The 21,702-nt window shown below is 38.7% G+C and overlaps 1 protein-coding gene across 2 annotated transcripts in view; it reads right to left on the minus strand.

Annotated features, from left to right (window-relative positions):
* LOC124777295 (WD repeat and HMG-box DNA-binding protein 1) overlaps positions 1 to 21,702 on the minus strand; it is a 209,301-nt gene that overhangs the window by 108,503 nt on the left and 79,096 nt on the right. The window lies entirely within an intron of this gene.

Here is a 21,702-nt window from a genome sequence, read left to right on the forward strand (position 1 = left end):
CCAGTTGACTTTTAACATTTTTCCTTATGATACATCAATATCTTGACTATTCTACACTTTTGGCTACTGCATTATGAGACTGTGTATACATTTTTGCACCTGAACACTGTCTATGTTTTTGACATAATACGTTTTCTGTCATGCTATGCTGTATGCTTAGTTGTATCACTAGAAACAAGTTTTTATCTAATGGGTATATGATTCAAATGCAAGATATTAATCCTTATTCATCATTTTCAGAAAGCAATAACATGTACAAGAAATAAATTAAACAAACCACAGTGGTTTATTCTGAAATGGAAATTTTACCATTGGAATGAACAAAAGAAAATGCAATATCTTGTCATGAAGAGTAAATGGATCAGAATTAACAAGCATTAACCAGAATACACTATACACATCGTATGATAGCAGTCTTGACTAATTATTTTTCTTTCAGAATACAAGACGATTGATGCAGGCTGTCAGACAGAACTATACATCTTAGTTTTAGTGATGAAATATGCTAGAAATAAGAAACTCTATACTATGGATAGTTGTATGAAGTAAATGGTAATATGAATAATGAAGTGTCCTTTTATGCAGATGATAATAAATTATGATGAATAAGTATATGAAGAATATGCTAATATGAATAATGAGGATTTTCTTTGCAGGTGATGATAGTGATGAAGTTATGGTAATATGAATAATGAAGTTTTTCTTTGCAGATGATGATAATGATGACGTTTATATATTTACTATTTGTAAAGAGATGCTATGTAGTTATTTAAGTATTTGTTGCAGTTCCTTTTGACAGTGTGTCTTATGTCGCGTAGTATAATTGACTGAATGTTTTGGGAGACAGCTAGAGTACATACCTATTGAGTACACGTTTCATTAAATATTAATTCGAAGTCCACTACTTTTCAGCATAATATGCGTTTCTTCTTTCAGCTCAATAATCCATTTTGTATTTTTTCCAGGAGAAGCTATTCATGAAATTAATGTGCTATAAGCAGTTAGTCATTAAACCTGTTCTAGTAATTGCAATTTTTTTTTATCCATTTGTGTGTATCATTCATGAATGTGATCACATATACTCTACTTGTTTCATAACCTTGCTATAGCTGACTCATGACGAATAACGTTATTAATCCTTATTTCCAGCAATAAGTCAAAAGCATATATTTTCATGCCCCAGCAATTATCGACCCCAACGCAATGCATTGCTAACACACACACACACACACACACACACACACACACACACACACACAAAAAATTATTACCAGTCCCAACTATTACCACTATTACCAGTATACAACCAAATAATGCTACCAGTTTAGGATATATTTCTAGTTCTAAATATAATGCAAATTTCTCAGATGTATTGAATCCATTATATCTATGTATTATTGGACCACAGACCTTGAGTAATAGTTACAGTGTGTTACATTTTAAATATGTCCTATGTCACTTGAATGATGAGTTCTGAGTAATACTGAATGATGTTTTGTAATAATGCATAAATGCTATGCCAATAATTTCTGTAAACAATATTTTTGTTATACTCTATAAATGCTATGCCAATAATTAACTCTTGTTTTGAATGATGACTTCTGAATAATACTGAATAATGTTTTGTAAAACTATATGAATAGTTTGTAACTGGCCAATGAGTGCCAACAATTACCGTAATCAGATGAGTTATGAATAGTGTTTTGTAATATTCAATACTTGGTACATGTTTAGTAACTGGCCAATGAATGCCAATGATTACTATAATTAGATGAATTATGTATAAATGCTATGCCAATAATTAACACATTTTGAATGATGACTTCTGAATAATGCATAAAACAATGCTTTGTAGCTGGCCAATGAGTGCCAATAATTACTATATTGAGATGACTTATGAATAATGTTCTGTAATACTCCATACATACTACTTACATGCTGTGTAAATAGCCAATGAATGTGAATAATTATTCAAATCGGTTGATAGACTAGTGTAATTCTCAATGATGACTAGCATAAGACTTAATGTCCTTCGCCTTCTGACCTAATTACCAGAAATTACTGCAATATCCGTTTGTCCTGTCCATCCTCATGATCATGGAGCACTATATTTGGTTTTTGCACTAATTCTCTGTTGATGTGAGAGTATGGATTCTACAAGAATGTGGTGTTGACATATCAAGCTGTCCACCACCTTGAACGATGGAGATGTTGTTATGATCCTACTGTTTGGTGTACCTAATGTACTACCAAAATGATAACATACAATATTAATACAACATTTCAGTGTCCTGGCTACACTGATAAATACTTCAGGGAAGAGAACTTCAGATTGTCTCACTTGGTGTTGTGCTTCTGTAGAAAGATATGGACTTTCGGTGCAACTATGTGCAACCTACTATGCTACAACCATGATGTAATCCTTCCCATTCCTTTCCTAGTTTTTGTAAAATGCTAAAGATTTTTACAGTGTGTGTGCACTTCATTTCAATTATTAATATGATCAGTCGTTCTAAATATGCTAAAGAATTCTACAGTGCGTGTGCACTTTATGTCATTGGTTAATGTATTTTATACTCAGTGCGTGTGCACTTTATGTAATTTGTTAATATATTTTGTATCCAGTGCGTGTGCACTTCATTTCACTCCATGATATGTTATGTAAAAATTGCTAACGACTTATACAGTGCGTGTGCACTTTGTCATTTGTTAATATCTTTTGTACTCATTGCATATACATTTTGTCATTTCTTGATATATTCTGTACTCAGTGCGTGTGCACTCTATTTCATTACTTAATATGTTCTGCACTTATCAATAATGTATACAATCCGTGACTGTAGACTTAGTAACTAAATAGATTTTAGAAAAATTTGTTGCTCATGGCAAGTCCAATTGACTCACCATCACTGCCAAATTTTTGCCCCCCCCAGTGGAGAGTTACGTAAGAGGTCCAAGCAGATGTAATTTCGATGTATAGCTCACGCGCTGCCTATGATATGTAAGGTATAAGAGAATCTCAGACCAGAGAGCAGTGTTGACTGCAGTAGGAACTGTGTAACTGTAGGAATAAGTTGTTGCTAGCGAGCAGTCTGGTCTGGTGTATCGTGTTGGCTGGGCCGGTCGTGGTGCAGCGATGCCGGAGCCTGAGCATTATTGTATAAGGTAAAAAGCAGCCTCGCGCATATGTAGTATTGTTATCTCAAGTCCCATGTAAATGTTTTAAAAATCTCCTAATAATAATCTTTCTCATAAAAAGTAACTTTTAACAACCATTCATTTCAATTTAATGAATTTGCTAATTTCTCCAATCCATGGTCATCCCGATAATTGCAAAAGAAAAATCAGTTGTTTCCTTTCATGAATGACAAATCTATCGGCCAGCATTGCACAGGGCTGTGCCAGAAAAATTTATTGTAAGAGCAGATATATATGCGTTATCTGGCGACTTCATTGAGGTAAGAATTTTTCTTTTTTTTCCGGAATGATCTTTCAGGGCCATGACGCAGCACTGCTGACGTCCAAAATTTACCAGGTTAAATTCACAGTCAATTATTGAAAAGTTATAAGTGAGCGACAATTTAAATGAGAGGTTAGTCACATTGTATTATTGAAAGATTACGGAATTTATCTGAGGGAGGTTACGCTGAATGTGAATGAAATAAATAATTATACTGTTTATTACTGTTGTAAGATTACTGAATTTATTTTTTGGGAGGATACACTAAATTAGAATATTATTCATATTTATTTTATTTTGTGGGGAGGTTACAGCGTTGACGGCACTTTGAACAGCGGACGTTACATTTCAGATGTGTTACGACCCGGGGCTCTACCCTTCATTCGATCCTTGCGAAACCCTACATTTCAGAAGGATAATGCACGACCGCATGTTGCAGGTCCTGTACGGGCCTTTCTGGATACAGAAAATGTTCGACTGCTGCCCTGGCCAGCACATTCTCCAGATCTCTCACCAATTGAAAACATCTGGTCAATGGTGGCCGAGCAACTGGCTCATCACAATACGCCAGTCACTTCTCTTGATGAACTGTCGTATCGTGTTGAAGCTGCGTGGGCAGCTGTACCTGTACATGCCATCCAAGCTCTGTTTTACTCAATGCCCAGGCATATCGAGGCCGTCATTATGGCCAGAGGTGGTTGTTCTGGGTACTGATTTCTCAGGATCTATGCACCTAAATTGCGTGAAAATGTAATCACGTGTCAGTTCTAGTATAAAATAATTGTCCAATGAATACCCGTTTATCATCTGCATTTCTTCTTGGTGTAGCAATTTTAATGGCCAGTAGTGTAAATCTGTGTACAAAGCAATGCAGCGCGGCTGAAAGCAGATCAGTCAGTGAAGTCAGTCAAAGAGGTCAGGTCAGTCACGCAGTGTGTTTGTTTTCCTCAGTAGTCTGTGCAGTTCGGTTGTCAACTAACTTACAAGGGTTATAGTGACAGTGACAGAGTAAAAAGGGTCATCAGGATTATTTGTGAAGAATTACATTCCAACTGGGAAGGTAGAACCAATCAGCAGGCTTGCAGTGAGATCAGTTCCAGGAAAAGTAGACAGTGTGTAAAAGAAGGACATGACATCAAGCAATCCTCTGATGTAGTTCTAAGTAAAATGTGCAGACAGAAATGGTATAAACGAGTTGGACTTTAGAGAGATTGAGAATGATTTGTTGCATGAAGATGAGAAAAGCAGGAAGGAAAAAGTTTTAGGTTGTCCGTACATACATATAAAAGTTGCAAATTATGAGGGAGTTTGCCCCTTAGACAGGGGTAGTCCTGTTTGTGCCATTTTTGAAAAATTTAGAAACCAGATAAGACATAGTGCTGATTTTGAAGAATATCCTGTTATTGGAATCAAAATTAAGGGAGCAATTGGTAGGCACAGCAAAATTGTAAACAGGCAAGCCTAAATATCTTTCACCATTAATGATGCACAGTATAACCAAGGATGTTTTGTAGTCCCTGACCTCAATGAAAATATTTTGTTTGGAACGAACTGGATACAAGGAGTAAATGCAGATTTTGACTGGAATAACAAAAAGTTGAAGCTTACCAACCCAAAGACAGATGTAACACTTGTGACTGAACTAATCATCCAAAACTGCCTAGAGAACAATATTCAAATTAGAAGGGTGATTTGTTTAAATGAAAAGATTGACTTTAATGAGGAAGACAATGAAGAAGAATGCAGTGAAGACATGTATGGTGAATTAGTGGCCACCAAACTAAAGGAAGCTGGGAGTCTAGATACAGAACAGACAGATCAACTACGAATTTTTTTTGTGGGAGTACGAAGATGTGCTTAGTGCGAAACATGGGAAAATGAAAAACTATCAATGTAAACTTAATCTAAAACCTCACGAACCATTTTTTATCAAACCATATGGAGTACCCATCTCAAAAAGAAAAGCTGTGGAGAAAGAACTACAAAAGATGGAAGAGTGGGAAGTAATTGAAAGGTGCAATAGTGCATACAATAACCCATTGGTGGTAGTTTCCAAACATGACGGTGGAATAAGACTTGTGCTCGATTTGAGACATTTAAACAAATACCTTGAGAGGGAAACTGAACACCCTGAGAACAGAGATGAGTTATTACATAAATTTGAAGATATGAAGTACATGTCTTGTTTAGACTTAACAGCAGGTTTCCATCAGATATCATTGGAGATTCAGTCTAGGAAATACACCTCATTTTTGTATGGAGGAAGATGTTATTGCTATTGTGTTGTACCATTTGATCTTAATGTATCAGTTGCAGAATTTATCCGTGAATTTTGATTTTGTTCTAGGAAAAGAGCTGTTAAGCAAACTAGTCCTTTATGTTGATGACATACTTGTAACAGAAAGAGTTGGGAAGAACACATACGTTTGTTGGGTGAAGTGTGTTATAGATTGAGACGGGGAAGTATGTCATTAAAACTAGAGAAGTGCAAATTCAAGGTTAAACAACTCAATTTTTTTGGCAACACCACCTCAGAAGAAGGAATCTTGCCTGATGAAGATAAACTTGAAGCCATTGCAAAATTTCCTGCACCCAAGACTAAGAAACAACTTTAAACATTCTAGGGAATTTGTGGCTACTACCATGAGTTTGTCAGCACTCAAGCTTTAAATGCACCATGTTTGAACAACTTGTTGAAGAAGAACACCATTTGGGTATGCTACAAGGATTGTCAGGAGCCATTCAACAACATCAAGAAACAGATGTGCAACAGGAAAATGTTATACAGACCTGATCTTACAGAGCCAGTTTTCATTATGACCGAGAGCAGTGACTACGGACAGGGAGTTCATTTGTTCCAAGAAAAGATTGTAGGTGGTGTGATAGTGTGTAGATCAATAGCTTTTGCCAGTAGAACTTTACAAAAACATGATAAGTCATATACTGTCACCGAAAAAGAATTGTTAGCAGTCTATTGGGCTTTCACCAAATTCAAGAATTATTTATTAGGACTTCAAGTAGTAGTATACACATACCATAAGGCTTTAATCTACGTACAAGAGTGTACTTTGCATCACAACAGGATAACCAGGTGGGCACTATTCCTCCAGCAGTTCAACTATACAGTTAAGTATATAAAAGGTGAAGAAAATCTAATTGCTGATACTCTATCAAGAGTGCCAATGGGAGGAGAGGGTGAAAAATAACAGTGATGAGTGTTAAAGGGAATTTTGGATGATGCATCTAAAAGAGGTGAAAGCTGAGAATGAAATCAGACAAATTTGTAATGACGTCCATAGATATCAGAATCATGATTCCAACTGGAAGTTTGTTAAAAGTTATCTGGGTAAGACAGGATACGAGAAAGTAGAGCAGTATTATAAAGTGCACAAGGGTATACTTTTCAGAAGGTACAGCACAGACAATGATGCTTGGAGATCTTGTTGGCCAGAGCAGTATATTGAAGTATTGATAAAGTATGTACATGAGAGTTTAGGACTTTGTGGGAAACAGAAATGTATCCAAAAGATCCAAGAAAATGTACACTTTTACAACATTGCCAGGAGAGTGAGGAAGCAATTATCTACATGTGACAGGTGGCAGAGGGTAAAAGTTAGTAATCAAACCTGCAAAGGCTACATGCAAAACATCTTGCCAAAAGAACAACTACAACTTGTAGCAGTTGATTTTTATGGGTCATTGCCTAAGACTAAAGGAGGATTTTGTTACATATTTGGCATGGTGGATCTTTTTTCAAAATTCATTAAACCATATCCATTAAAGAAAGCAACAAATAAGAACATAATTTTGAAAATTAGAAGAGACTATTTCACAAAGGTAGGAAAGCGGAAGAGCATACTTTCTGACAATGGAGCACAATTTACTTCTAAACTTTGGAAAGCATTTGTCAAGGGTGAGAACATAAACCATATTCTGATATCTGCTTACCACCCATCAAGCAATACGGCTGAATGTTGCATGAGAGAAATTGGTAGATTATTTAGAACTTATTGCAACAAAAATCATGTAAGTTGGATAGAGTATGTAGACAGCTTTGAAGGTATACTGAACCGCTTACAGCATTTGTCTACTGGGTTTTGCCCATATGAAATTACATATGACAAGAAACCACCAAATCTAATAAATGAATTAATTTAATTCCCAGCATGTAAGGCTATGAGTCCACAGGAAAGAGAAGAAATAGTCAAGAAAGAAATGGAACAACAAGGGCAATTGAGGAAAAACTGGCATGATAAGAAGTTGAAACCTACAAATTTTGAAACCGATGATCTGGTCTTGGTGAACACACATAAAAAAATCAAAGGCTATAAGCAATGAATTAAAGAAATTGTTTGACATCTATATTGGTCCATCCAAAATTCAGTCTATTCCACACTCAAATGCATACAGGTTAGTGTATCCAAAATCTGGAAGGTTATTTGGTTCACGTAACATAACTGAACTGAAACCCAATAAGCAAGTGTCAAACACCAAGAAAAACTAAGATGATGTAAAAGCCCTCAGGAGGACATGACATCTTTATGTCAAGTGCGTGGCGAACACTAGGTCTCCAAGCTATGTAGTATTCTATTTTCTTCCTTTTGTTTTTGGATGCTACATCTTCTACTCATCTATAAACCTGTAATGAAGTTATCTCTGACAGTAAATACTATTCATTCTCTGTAGTATAAGTTTTCTGTACGTAAAATGAATATTGAGTGACGTTATTTGAGGAATAATTTGAAATTGTAAACTGTGTACTAAATTTGACTTTCTAACAACAGTGATTGACCAATAATTTATAATTATTTTGTAACACATAAGATGTGTAAATAATGATTCTTTAGGCATTTCAGACAATAGTTACTACTATAACGGAAACATAAGTGAAAAGGACATTTTAAACTAGTTCATGAGAAACGAGTTGTGTAAAACATAGCGAGAAAGTTACGACAGCTTTGTAGAGATAAGGATGATAATAGGTTAAAGTGTGTACTATGTATATAATAAGTATTGTTCGTGTTGTTAAGAAACTACTTTCTGGTCATCACATTCTGTGGACAATCTGTATTAGTAAGCAATGTTTACCTTTCCTGTGCATGTTATTAGCTTTATGAACCTGTGATGATGTTCAGGAGGTAATTGGTGTGACAATATATAGTTCTGGAAGTAAAAGATGATTTTCTGGATCCATATGTGTGTGTGTGTACTGTACAGTGTATAATAGTTATAGGTAAGTTAGTGTTAGCATTTTCATGACAGTATAGAATCTGGGACTATATAAGATAAGGAAGATTATTGTATTTATACTCTGTAGGGCATGTATTTGATTTGTGGGAAAGGATAGCATGAAGTAGTTCAAAGTTGGTTCTATGAGGATTACAGGCATGCGTCATGATTTTGTAAGTTTTCTAATCAGATGTACAAATGGACAATGTTGAAGATGTACACATTATTAAATGGACAAGTTGCACTGTGACAAAAGACATTTTGTGAAAAGTATGTCATTACAAGATCGTGTGATAAGGAAACGCCTGTGAGTTTATGTTTGATATGATAAAGAGTTAAATGAGATCGGGGGGGGGGGGGGGGGGGGGGGTCAAATATACTGTATAATGGAATATATTGAAATACTAATTACAAATAATACTTACATAATTTAATTTTGGTCATTGACTTTAATCTGTATATACTTAAATCTTTACAGTTTAGATATGCTTATCTTTGTGTGATTTTGTTTATAAATATGCTAATAGTAAAGGATAATGTGTGAATAATTTTCATATATTTATACCTGACGTGCCATTAATTGTAACCTACATGAGTACCTTGAGTAATGAGTTCATCCCTGTTCCTACCTAGAGACCTGTATCCAAGGTCCTTACCTGACCCGGAAGTAAAAGAATAAAAACTGTAAAACTAATAGTGGACTGTGCTATTGCAGCGTAGAGAATTCCAGAAAAAGAGGGGTTGCAGACACAAGATGGACAGTGCAAAAGGACTGATGATAGTGAGCTGCCAATTCCTTAAGATGTGTAATGTGAACCAATGACTGGAGTGACAGCTAAGGGGGGTGGGGGACCAATTGTTTCTATTAACACTAATAATATGAAAATTCAAATGAATTGAAAATATGAGATCTGATAGTACCAGATCATGTGTATGTATTTAGCAGCCATTCATACAGTACTTGTAACAGTGGCTTGGGGGGTGGGGTTGGGGGTTTGGGGGGGGGGGGGAGGGGGACAGGGGGGTGTATAATGCTACAGCCTCTCTTAAGATCATTATGAAGAGTCTGATACCAACCATTTTTTTTTTCCTTTTTGTATGCTTCTGTATATTTATCGTACGATTCAGTGCTTCCTAAGGCCCTTTATGTGTATCTTTATAGGTATCATTCAGTTCAATTTGCCAAAAAACCTATTATTCTTTGTAAACACATATAGCATATTCTGGAAGGACGTACATTATCGTGATTGTCAATAGATTGTTGTCATTAACAAAATTCTGTACATATGCCAAATTATATACCAAATCAAGAAATTGAAGTAATAAATATTTAGCAACAAATATTAAGAGGCTATGGAAATGTTGGCATAAATAACTAATGCCTCTAATTACCATAATTGCAATTGGCACTTTAGTTAACACAAAACATGTCATTCTGATTCAAATGAAAATAACAATTATTATCCAGTGATTTAATTTCATTTGTTATTTATTTTTATGTAATTCATTGCAATTAATGACACTTGTAAATTACACAGATAAATACCTCTTATTAGTTACACTACCCAAATTTACAAAACTCCGGCATATAAGACAAGTGTGTGTGTGTAATTTATGTAATCTGGCGAAGCACGATGTGTACACTTCGAACTAATGTTAGCAACGAAATTCGTAGAACCACTAATTACAAAATTAAAGTAAAATCAAAATACTTGTTGAAATCAGATTGTGAATTAATTTTCACACATAAAACCAAAGATGATGATAAAAATATTATATTATTTAAATTATATTTTATAAGCTGTACAAATGTAACAGCAGTTAGTTTAGATGAAACTGATTTTAATTGTAAGTTACATTTTGTAATAAATTAACAATGACAACAATCGTTAAATTTGTATATAAAGAGACGCAGTGAGGCTGCAGGGAGGTCAGTCAGTGAAGTCGTCAAAGAGGTCAAGTCGTCAAAGAGGTCAGGTCAGTCAGGGCACTGTGTTTTGTTTACCTCAGGAGTCTGGGCAGTTTGGTTGTCAACTAATGTCAATAAATAATTTTGTGAAGCTCGAAACTTTCGTGATGTTCTCATCAATCATCAATGAATCTCAGGCCAAGTTCAATTAAATTAAGTACCATTCGTAAATATAATATCATTACAACCTCTTAAGTAAACTATAATGCAGAGCTATCAGATAAAAAGATTGAACTGGCCCAGGCTGTGAACACTTTGTTTTTAAGTATTTTCCTACCTGAACAATCAGCATTTCTTATTCGGTGAATTTGTGGACGTTGCCGCTTATGATGTTTTAAGATTAAACTAAATACATTTGCCTATAACAAAAATAAAAGAAATCATCTTAACAGCACTAAATAGCAGTTTTTGAAGCAATTACTTGCATCACCTTGCTGCATTTCGCTGCTTAGAATGGAAAAACTAACTGACCACAAAACAAATCTCCCTGAAGGAAAGGAGAAACAAAATGAAACCTCGTATGTTGGGAGGTCATGTGACTTTTATTTAAATGATTACAACATCAAGTGGAACAAACAACGAAGTTGGCAGTACAAGCACAGTGCTGGTGTCAGCATGATGTTGAGTACCTGGGGCCTGAAATGAACACAGCCAGTTTAGGTCAGGAATATACAGAACTGGAAACCACAGCATTATTAAATTCTGCAATTTGTATGTGTTGCTTGCTCAAGAAATTGTTGTTGCACTATAGATATAGAGCCCAGTAAATCAACTGCTTATTTTCCAGTGAGAAAGAGTATTGGCAAACAGTCTTTGTTATATCAGTTTACTGACACTAGCGTTCCGCAGTTAGAATTTCTGGTTGGTGACTAAGCGTGAGACCTATGAGTCGGACAGAAGTTTTGCAACATCGAAATTTCTTTCCGTATAGTTGAAGTGGATACTACAGTTAGAGTAGTTCCACAAAAATGTGAACTTGGAACATGTAGAATGGGTTTACTGTGACAGGAAATAGTTGATCTTCTTTTGGGCAAGCAAGCAAGTAATTTGGAGAAAATGATCATGAAATTATTGGAAGACATTAACATCCTCTGGCTTTTAAAGTGGCATTTATCACCAGTTTTAGCATTTTACAAGTTTTGTTGGTACGCTTAAGAAAATGAAGTAATGGTACACAATTTCTGTTACAAAGTTAAGGTCTTCGTCAGTTAATTAAGTTTTAATGTAATTTATGAATAATTGGAGATGTCTGATATTAACTTGAAAAGTATTCCCTAGGTATGGAAAGAACTCAATAACTACTTGTTACGGTTCAGTTGACACAGAACACTGCAACCATTTACTGTGAGCTAAATATTTACCTGTTTTTGAGCAACTACTTCTAAATATAACAAAGAAGTATTAAATTCTCCCTTCAAGCACACATTTAGCAGCAGCAGAACGAAGAAGTTTATAGTGATAACAACAGTAATAATAAAAGTATTTGGTAACTTCATACTCTGCAATGTTACTTCTCAATCTAAAATATTTCTTCAAATAATGAAAATTTCAAAATAGCTTCGAATCGAGACTATTACATCTAAAAGCATCTTTGCATCCTGCTGACACGAGACTAGCATAATTTCCACATCAGGAGCCTGTTGATGATTAACCAGTTAGGGAGAATTGAATTTTTCCCACTGTGCCAAATTTGTAGGGACCAGAAAAATTCGCATTTTCTGACAAATGTGAAATAGATGCGAATTCTGCCTCAAAATGCGAAATTATTTAATAGATGCTGTTTCATACTGAATTTTATCCAGGCGAACTATTTATCAGAGATAGTTTGAAATAATTTTATTTTCTGCATAACTTATCGAAAATGTAAGCAGTTACTGGCGTTGTACATCATCTGGTGTAGCCCAATTTCAAAAGATAATGCGTGAGAACCTACTTGCAAAATAAAGTGTATGAACTCAAAACGATGTATCAATGCGCTCAATGATCTGGCACCATGCCAATCGTGGATGGTTGAATGATCTGTTTAAGGTACATATCGCGTATTCAGTCAGGAGACCTAGCATTTTACAAAAAAGAAACGCATACGTACGTTTGTTACCTAAAGCTCAAAAGATGTATAATGTGGACAGTTTTAACATAGCAAATTATGTGGAAACTAGTTGCATTGAAAACTGCTAGAGGTCGGGCCTTAACTTTGTCGTTAACAATACTCTGCTCACTTCACTTCAACAAGCAATTGCGTGGTAGCTTTCCCTGAATGCTTTGTGTTGTGTGTTGCTCGTTATTTTTTTTTCTTCTTTTGACACAAGTGAAGTGACTAATCCTGGTCCATCACGGCTTTCGATTATGACCCTCACAACACCAGTAGAGATCAGCAATCCCTGTTTATGCACGCTGTCCTCTGCGACTATAGCCTATAGTGCCCGCCCTCTGCACTATAGCGACTGGAAAACAGAATCTGTAACGTTTTTCAACAGTGCCGAAATTCTCCCCCTAACGCTAAAACCAGGTTGCAGCACGTTCGGTTCTATTTTTACCCAAACTGCCTTGTCAGTTCTATCTGTAGTGTTGTCAAGCAGGTGATGTAGGGCTATGAAAGCCCACAAAAGATCAAAATTAGTAGTCTGCAGATTTTTTAATCTTCTAATTTGCCAGGAAAAGACAATAAGTTTTGAAAGCTTAAATACATCCAAACGAAGAAAGCAAAGGCCATTTTAGAAGAAAAAGGTGTTGAGGTTTTTGCAAAAGTAAATATTTCAGTCAGAAAGTACCCCATCAGGACTTTTTTCAACAGTCAGTTTTAAAGAACTAACACTTTATTTGTCTTCACTCATGTAACGTGACAGCCATTTAAATTTGAGCGTCTAATCATTTACAAAGAAAATAGATGCGAATTTTGACAAAAATAGATGACAATTTTCCAAAAAATAGATGTGAATCTTACCAAAAATAGATGCTACATTTTCTGGTTCCTAGTAATTTGTAAGCTAACTGCATCATATGTTACAACACAATCATGAATTTAGCAGATGTGTGCTTCAGTGGCCTGGTGGATTGGTTCTAGTTTCTTAGATGGGAAGTTCGGGTTCAGTTCCCACTCCTGGCCTGTATTTTAAACATTGTTGTTGTTGTTGTGGTCTTAGTCCTGAGACTGGTTTGATGCAGCTCTCCATGCTACTCTATCCTGTGCAAGCTTCTTCATCTCCCAGTACCTACTGCAACCTACATCCTTTTAAACATACATGAACAGAACTCCTACATCTCTAGTAATGCCAAGTGACGAACGTCAAGGTGCACTGTAGTTCAGTGCCAAGCAGTTGTTTCAAGACTAGAAGGGAGAACCAATACAGGTACTCAAAGTACCCTCCGCCACACACGGTCAGGTGGCTTGCAGAGTATGGATGTAGATGTAGTTGTAGAAGACAAGGAAAAGATTGAAAGATCAACCACAAGAAGAGAGCATCAGGCAGGATCGCTGAATGTGAAAGCTACACTGTTAATGGCACTTGCAGAAACGGTAACAGTTACCACATTCTCATGACCAAGTCCATTCTACTGGGTATGTTGGTCTGAAGGTGCAGTGCCAATTCAGAACACAAAATACGACCATGAAAAGAAAGATTACACTATAATGAGAGGACAACCCCACGCTGCTGCCACGATACTGTATCTCACTGAAGTGCAATATATCTTTGAATATACGAAAATATTACTCTCACAAGGTGTCTCAAAAAAGCGTCTTGCATTGTTGCTTCTGGGTGGGGTGTATTAGACTGTGAGTGTAGAGTGATACTTATGGAAACAATACTGTAAGTGACAAATGTTTTCTTTTTCTAGAGTCCATGGTAAGCAGTTGGTAATTTATTCCAGTGTCTTCCCTAAGCAGCTGGCAAGTGCTACCCTGTGGTAACTACTCTGACTGGTGCGATCCCTCTCGACCATCAGGAGATCATGACTGCACCCAGTCAAGGATCAAGGCACTGTCGTATAAATAAGATTCTGTGAAAAACCAAAAGAAAGTAGTTCTTTGATTCAATATTCAAATGTTACATGTCATAGTGCATTTTGTTTAGTTTCTGGTGCATTGCGAGGAACAGATAGTGCAACCTCCATACGAAAGGGGTGGTTGCGCTCTTCATTATTACTGGGAATCAAGTCCAACTGTGTTCTTTCAGCTAATTTGCACTGACTTTGAAAAGTGGTACCTTGATTAGCTTTAGAAGTACTTTTGCTATAGTATTATCCTATTATCTGCTGTAGTGAACGGAACACCTATATGATCACTGCAGTGCACAAACTGTATTTCTTACTGATCCTTTCATCAATTCTTACACCTTTCCTGTTATGGTATTGTAAGGTATCTTGTGAAGACTCTCTCTGTTAATGTACCAAGCTTTTGCCAGAATAATGTGAAATCCACGTACTTACACAATTTTGTCTAAGTCATCAAATGTACTACTTATATAATATTGTAACAAAAATAATCAATTTCTGACAACATAATGTAACTGGATAGGTTAAAAATTTACTTAACCAAGTGATTGCCAGAGAATATATAAGCGCTGGCAGGTTGATACACACACAAACAAACACAAACATACACACAAAATTCAAGCTTTCGCAACCAACGGTTGCTTCATCAGGAAAGAGGGAAGGAGAGGGAAAGACGAAAGGATGTGGGTTTTAAGGGAGAGGGTAAGGAGTCATTCCAGTCCCGGGAGCGGAAAGACTTACCTTAGGGGGAAAAAAGGACGGTATACACTCGCATACACACACATATCCATCCGCACATACACAGACACAAGCAGACATTTGTAAAGGCAAAGAGTTTGGGTAGAGATGTCAGTCGAGGCGGAAGTACAAAGGCAAAGATGTTGTTGAATGACAGGTGAGGTATGAGCGGCGGCAACTTGATATTAGCGGAGGTTGAGGCCTGGCGGGTAACGAGAAGAGAGGATATACTGAAGGGCAAGTTCCCATCTCCGGAGTTCTGATAGGTTGGTGTTAGTGGGAAGTATCCAGATAACCCGGATAGTGTAACACTGTGCCAAGATGTGCTGGCCGTGCACCAAGGCATGTTTAGCCACTGGGTGATCCTCATTACCAACAAACACTGTCTGCCCGTGTCCATTCATGCGAATGGACAGTTTGTTGCTGCTCATTCCCACATAGAAAGCTTCACAGTGTAGGCAGGTCAGTTGGTAAATCACATGGGTGCTTTCACACGTGGCTCTGCCTTTGATCGTGTACACCTTCCGGGTTACAGTACTGGAGTAGGTGGTGGTGGTGGTGGGAGGGTGCATGGGGCAGGTTTTACACCGGGGGCGGTTACAAGGGTAGGAGCCAGAGGGTAGGGAAGGTGGTTTGGGGATTTCATAGGGATGAACTAAGAGGTTACGAAGGTTAGGTGGACGGCGGAAAGACACTCTTGGTGGAGTGGGGAGGATTTCATGAAGGATGGATCTCATTTCAGGGCAGGATTTGAGGAAGTCGTATCCCTGCTGGAGGGCCACATTCAGAGTCTAATCCAGTCCCGGAAAGTATCCTGTCACAAGTGGGGCACTTTCGGGGTTCTTCTGTGGGAGGTTCTGGGTTTGAGGGGATGAGGAAGTGGCTCTGGTTATTTGCTTCTGTACCAGGTCGGGAGGGTAATTGCGGGATGCGAAAGCTGTTTTCAGGTTGTTGGTGTAATGGTTCAGGGATTCCGGACTGGAGCAGATTCGTTTGCCACGAAGACTTAGGCTGTAGGGAAGGGACCGTTTGATGTGGAATGGGTGGCAGCTGTCATAATGGAGGTACTGTTGTTTGTTGGTGGGTTTGATGTGGACGGACGTATGAAACTGGCCATTGGACAGGTGGAGGTCAACGTCAAGGAAAGTGGCATGGGATTTGGAGTAGGATCAGGTGAATCTGATGGAACCAAAGGAGTTGAGGTAGGAGAGGAAATTCTGGAGTTCTTCTTCACTGTGAGTCCAGATCATGAAGATGTCATCAATAAATCTGTACCAAACTTTGGGTTGGCAGGCTTGGGTAACCAAGAAGGCTTCCTCTAAGCGACCCATAAATAGGTTGGCGTACGAGGGGGCCATCCTGGTACCCATGGCTGTTCCCTTAGTTGTTGGTATGTCTGGCCTTCGAAAGTGAAGAAGTTGTGGGTCAGGATGAAGCTGGCTAAGGTAATGAGGAAAGAGGTTTTAGGTAGGGAGGCAGGTGATCGGTGTGAAAGGAAGTGCTTCATCACAGCGAGGCCCTGGATGTGCGGAATATTTGTGTATAAGGAAGTGGCATCAATGGTTACAAGGATAGTTTCTGGGGGTAACAGATTTGATAAGGATTACAGGCGTTCGAGAAAGTGGTTGGTGTCTTTGATGAAGGATGGGAGACTGCATGTAATGGGTTGAAGGTGTTGATATCCGTAGGCAGAGATACGTTCTGTGGGGGCTTGGTAACCAGCTACAATGGGGTGGCCGGGATGATTGGGTTTGTGAATTTTAGGAAGAAGGTAGAAGGCAGGGGTGCGGGGTGTCGGTGGGGTCAGGAGGTTGATGGAATCAGGTGAAAGGTTTTGTAGGGGGCCTACGGTTCTGAGGATTCCTTGAAGCTCCGCCTGGACATCAGGAATGGGATTACCTTGGCAAACTCTGTAAGTAGTGTTGTCTGAAAGCTGGCGCAGTCCCTCAGCCACATACTCCCGACGATCAAGTACCACGGTCGTGGAACCCTTGTCCGCTGGAAGAATGACGATGGATCGGTCAGCCTTCAGAGCACGGATAGCCTGGGCTTCAGCAGTGGTGATGTTGGGAGTAGGCTTAAGGTTTTTTAAGAAGGATTGAGAGGCAAGGCTGGAAGTCAGAAATTCCTGGAAGGTTTGGAGAGGGTGATTTAGAGGAAGAGGAGGTGGGTCCCGCTGTGACAAAGGACGGAACTGTTCCAGGCAGGGTTCAATTTGGATAGTGTCTTGGGGAGTTGGAAACATTCCACGTGGGAAAAATATATCTAAAAACCGAACGAAAGTGCTGGCAGGTCGATAGACACACAAACATACACATGAAATTCAAGCTTTTGCAACAAACTGTTGCCTCATCAGGAAAGAGGGAAGGAGAGGGAAAGACGAAAGGATGTGGGTTTTAAGGGAGAGGATATGGAATCATTCCAATCCCGGGAGCGGAAAGACTTACCTTAGGGGGAAAAAAGGACAGGTATACCCTCGCACACACACCCATATCCAACCGCACATACACAAGCAGACATTTGTAAAGTCAAAGAGTTTGGGCAGAGATGTCAGTCGAGGCGGAAGTACAAAGGCAAAGACGTTGTTGAATGACAGGTGAGGTATGAGCAGCGGCAACTTGAAATTAGCGGAGATTGAGGCCTGGCGGGTAACGAGAAGAGAGGATATACTGAAGGGCAAGTTCAGGTTGGTGTTAGTGGGAAGTATCCAGATAACCCGGACAGTGTAACACTGTGCCAAGATGTGCTGGCCGTGCACCAAGGCATGTTTAGCCACTGGGTGATCCTCATTACCAACAAACACTGTCTGCCTGTGTCCATTCATGCGAATGGACAGTTTGTTGCTGCTCATTCCCACATAGAAAGCTTCACAGTGTAGGCAGATCAGTTGGTAAATCACGTGGGTGCTTTCACACTTTGCCTTTACAAATGTCTGCTTGTGTCTGTGTATGTGCGGTTGGATATGGGTGTGTGTGTGCGAGTGTATACCTGTCCTTTTTTCCCCCTAAGGTCAGTCCTTCTGCTCCCGGGATTGGAATGACTCCTTACCCTCTCCCTTAAAACCCACATCCTTTCGTCTTTCCCTCTCCTTCCCTCTTTCCTGACGAAGCAACTGTGGGTTGCGAAAGCTTGAATTTTGTGTGTATGTCTGTGTGTGTTTGTGTGTCTATCGACCCCTGCCAGCGCTTTTGTTTGGTAAGTCACATCATCTTTGTTTTATATATATATGAACCTTGCCGTTGGTGGGGAGGCTTGCGTGCCTCAGCGATACAGATGGCCGTACCGTAGGTGCAACCACAACGGAGGGGTATCTGTTGAGAGGCCAGACAAACATGTGGTTCCTGAAGAGGGGCAGCAGCCTTTTCAGTAGTTGCAGGGGCAACAGTCTGGGTGATTGACTGATCTGGCCTTGTAACATTAACCAAAACGGCCTTGCTGTGCTGGTACTGTGAACGGCTGAAAGCAAGGGGAAACTACAGCCGTAATTTTTCCCGAGGACATGCAGCTTTACTGTATGATTAAATGATGATAGCATCCTCTTGGGTAAAATATTCTGGAGGTAAAATAGTCCCCCATTCGGATCTCCGGGCGGGGACTACTCAAGAGGACGTCGTTATCAGGAGAAAGAAAACTGGCGTTCTACGGATCGGAGCGTGGAATGTCAGATCCCTTAATCGGGCAGGTAGGTTAGAAAATTTAAAAAGGGGAATGGATAAGTTAAAGTTAGATATAGTGGGAATTAGTGAAGTTTGGTGGCAGGAGGAACAAGACTTTTGGTCAGGTGATTACAGGGTTATAAATACAAAATCAAATAGGGGTAATGCAGGAGTAGGTTTAATAATGAATAAAAAAATAGGAGTGCGGGTTAGCTACTACAAACAGCATAGTGAACGCATTAGTGTGGCCAAGATAGACACAAGGCCCATGCCTTGAAGAAATAGATGAAATGTATGACGAGATAAAAGAAATTATTCAGGTAGTGAAGGGAGACGAAAATTTAATAGTCATGGGTGACTGGAATTCGTCAGTAGGAAAAGGGAGAGAAGGAAACATAGTTGGTGAATATGGGTCGGGGGGAAGAAATGAAAGAGGAAGCCGCCTTGTAGAATTTTGCACAGAGCATAACTTAATCATAGCTAACACTTGGTTCAAGAATCATAAAAGAAAGTTGTATACCTGGAAGAATCCTGGAGATACTAAAAGGTATCAGATAGATTATATAATGGTAAGACAGAGATTTAGGAACCAGGTTTTAAATTGTAAGACATTTCCAGGGGCAGATGTGGATTCTGACCACAATCTATTGGTTATGAACTGCAGATTGAAACTGAAGAAACTGCAAAAAGGTGGGAATCTAAGGAGATGGGACCTGGATAAACTGAAAGAACCAGAGGTTGTAGAGAGTTTCAGGGAGAGCATAAGGGAACAATTGACAGGAATGGGGGAAAGAAATACAGTAGAAGAAGAATGGGTAGCTCTGAGAGATGAAGTAGTGAAGGCAGCAGACGATCAAGTAGGTAAAAAGGCGAGGGCTAATAGAAATCCTTGGGTAACAGAAGAAATATTGAATTTAATTGATGAAAGGAGAAAATATAAAAATGCAGTAAATGAAGCAGGCAAAAAGGAATACAAACGTCTCAAAAATGAGATCGACAGGAAGTGCAAAATGGCTAAGCAGGGATGGCTAAAGGACAAGTGTAAGGATGTAGAGGCTTGTCTCACTAGGGGTAAGATAGATACTGCCTACAGGAAAATTAAAGAGACCTTTGGAGAAAAGAGAACCACTTGTATGAATATCAAGAGCTCAGATGGCAACCCAGTTCTAAGTAAAGAAGGGAAGGCAGAAAGGTGGAAGGAGTATATAGAGGGTTTATACAAGGGCGATGTACTTGAGGACAATATTATGGAAATGGAAGAGGATGTAGATGAAGATGAAATGGGAGATAAGATACTGCGTGAAGAGTTTGACAGAGCACTGAAAGACCTGAGTCGAAACAAGGCCCCGGGAGTAGACAACATTCCATTAGAACTACTGATGGCCTTGGGAGAGCCAGTCATGACAGAACTCTACCATCTGGTGAGCAAGATGTATGAGACAGGCGAAATACCCTCAGACCTCAAGAAGAATATAATAATACCAATCCCAAAGAAAGCAGGTGTTGACAGGTGTGAAAATTACCGAACTATCAGTTTAATAAGTCACAGCTGCAAAATACTAACGTGAATTCTTTAAAGACGAATGGAAAAACTGGTAGAAGCGGACGTCGGGGAAGATCAGTTTGGATTCCGTAGAAATGTTGGAACACGTGAGGCAATACTAACCTTACGACTTATCTTAGAAGAAAGATTAAGAAAAGGCAAACCTACGATTCTAGCATTTGTAGACTTAGAGAAAGCTTTTGACAATGTTAACTGGAATACTCTCTTTAAAATTCTGAAGGTGGCAGGTATAAAATACAGGGAGCGAAAGGCTATTTACAATTTGTACAGAAATCAGATGGCAGTTATAAGAGTCGAGGGGCATGAAAGGGAAGCAGTGGTTGGGAAAGGAGTGAGACAAGGTTGTAGCCTATCCCCGATGTTATTCAATCTGTATATCGAGCAAGCAGTAAAGGAAACAAAAGAAAAATTCGGAGTAGGTATTAAAATTCATGGAGAAGAAGTAAAAACTTTTGAGGTTCGCCGATGACATTGTAATTGTGTCAGAGACAGCAAAGGACTTGGAAGAGCAGTTGAACGGAATGGACAGTGTCTCGAAAGGAGGATATAAGATGAACATCAACAAAAGCAAAGCGAGGATAATGGAATGTAGTCAAATTAAATCGGGTGATGCTGAGGGAATTAGATTAGGAAATGAGACACTTAAAGTAGTAAAGGAGTTTTGCTATTTAGGGAGTAAAATAACTGATGATGGTCGAAGTAGAGAGGATATAAAATGTAGACTGGCAATGGCAAGGAAATCGTTTCTGAAGAAGAGAAATTTGTTAACATCGAGTATAGATTTAAGTGTCAGGAAGTCGTTTCTGAAAGTATTTGTATGGAGTGTAGCCATGTATGGAAGTGAAACATGGACGATAACTAGTTTGGACAAGAAGAGAATAGAAGCTTTCGAAACGTGGTGCTACAGAAGAATGCTGAAGATAAGGTGGGTAGATCACGTAACTAATGAGGAGGTATTGAATAGGATTGGGGAGAAGAGAAGTTTGTGGCACAACTTGACTAGAAGAAGAGATCGGTTGGTAGGGCATGTTCTGAGGCATCAAGGGATCACCAATTTAGTATTGGAGGCCAGCGTGGAGGGTAAAAATCGTAG

This window comes from Schistocerca piceifrons, chromosome 2 (genome assembly GCF_021461385.2).
Source record: "Schistocerca piceifrons isolate TAMUIC-IGC-003096 chromosome 2, iqSchPice1.1, whole genome shotgun sequence".
Lineage (NCBI taxonomy): Eukaryota > Metazoa > Arthropoda > Insecta > Orthoptera > Acrididae > Schistocerca > Schistocerca piceifrons.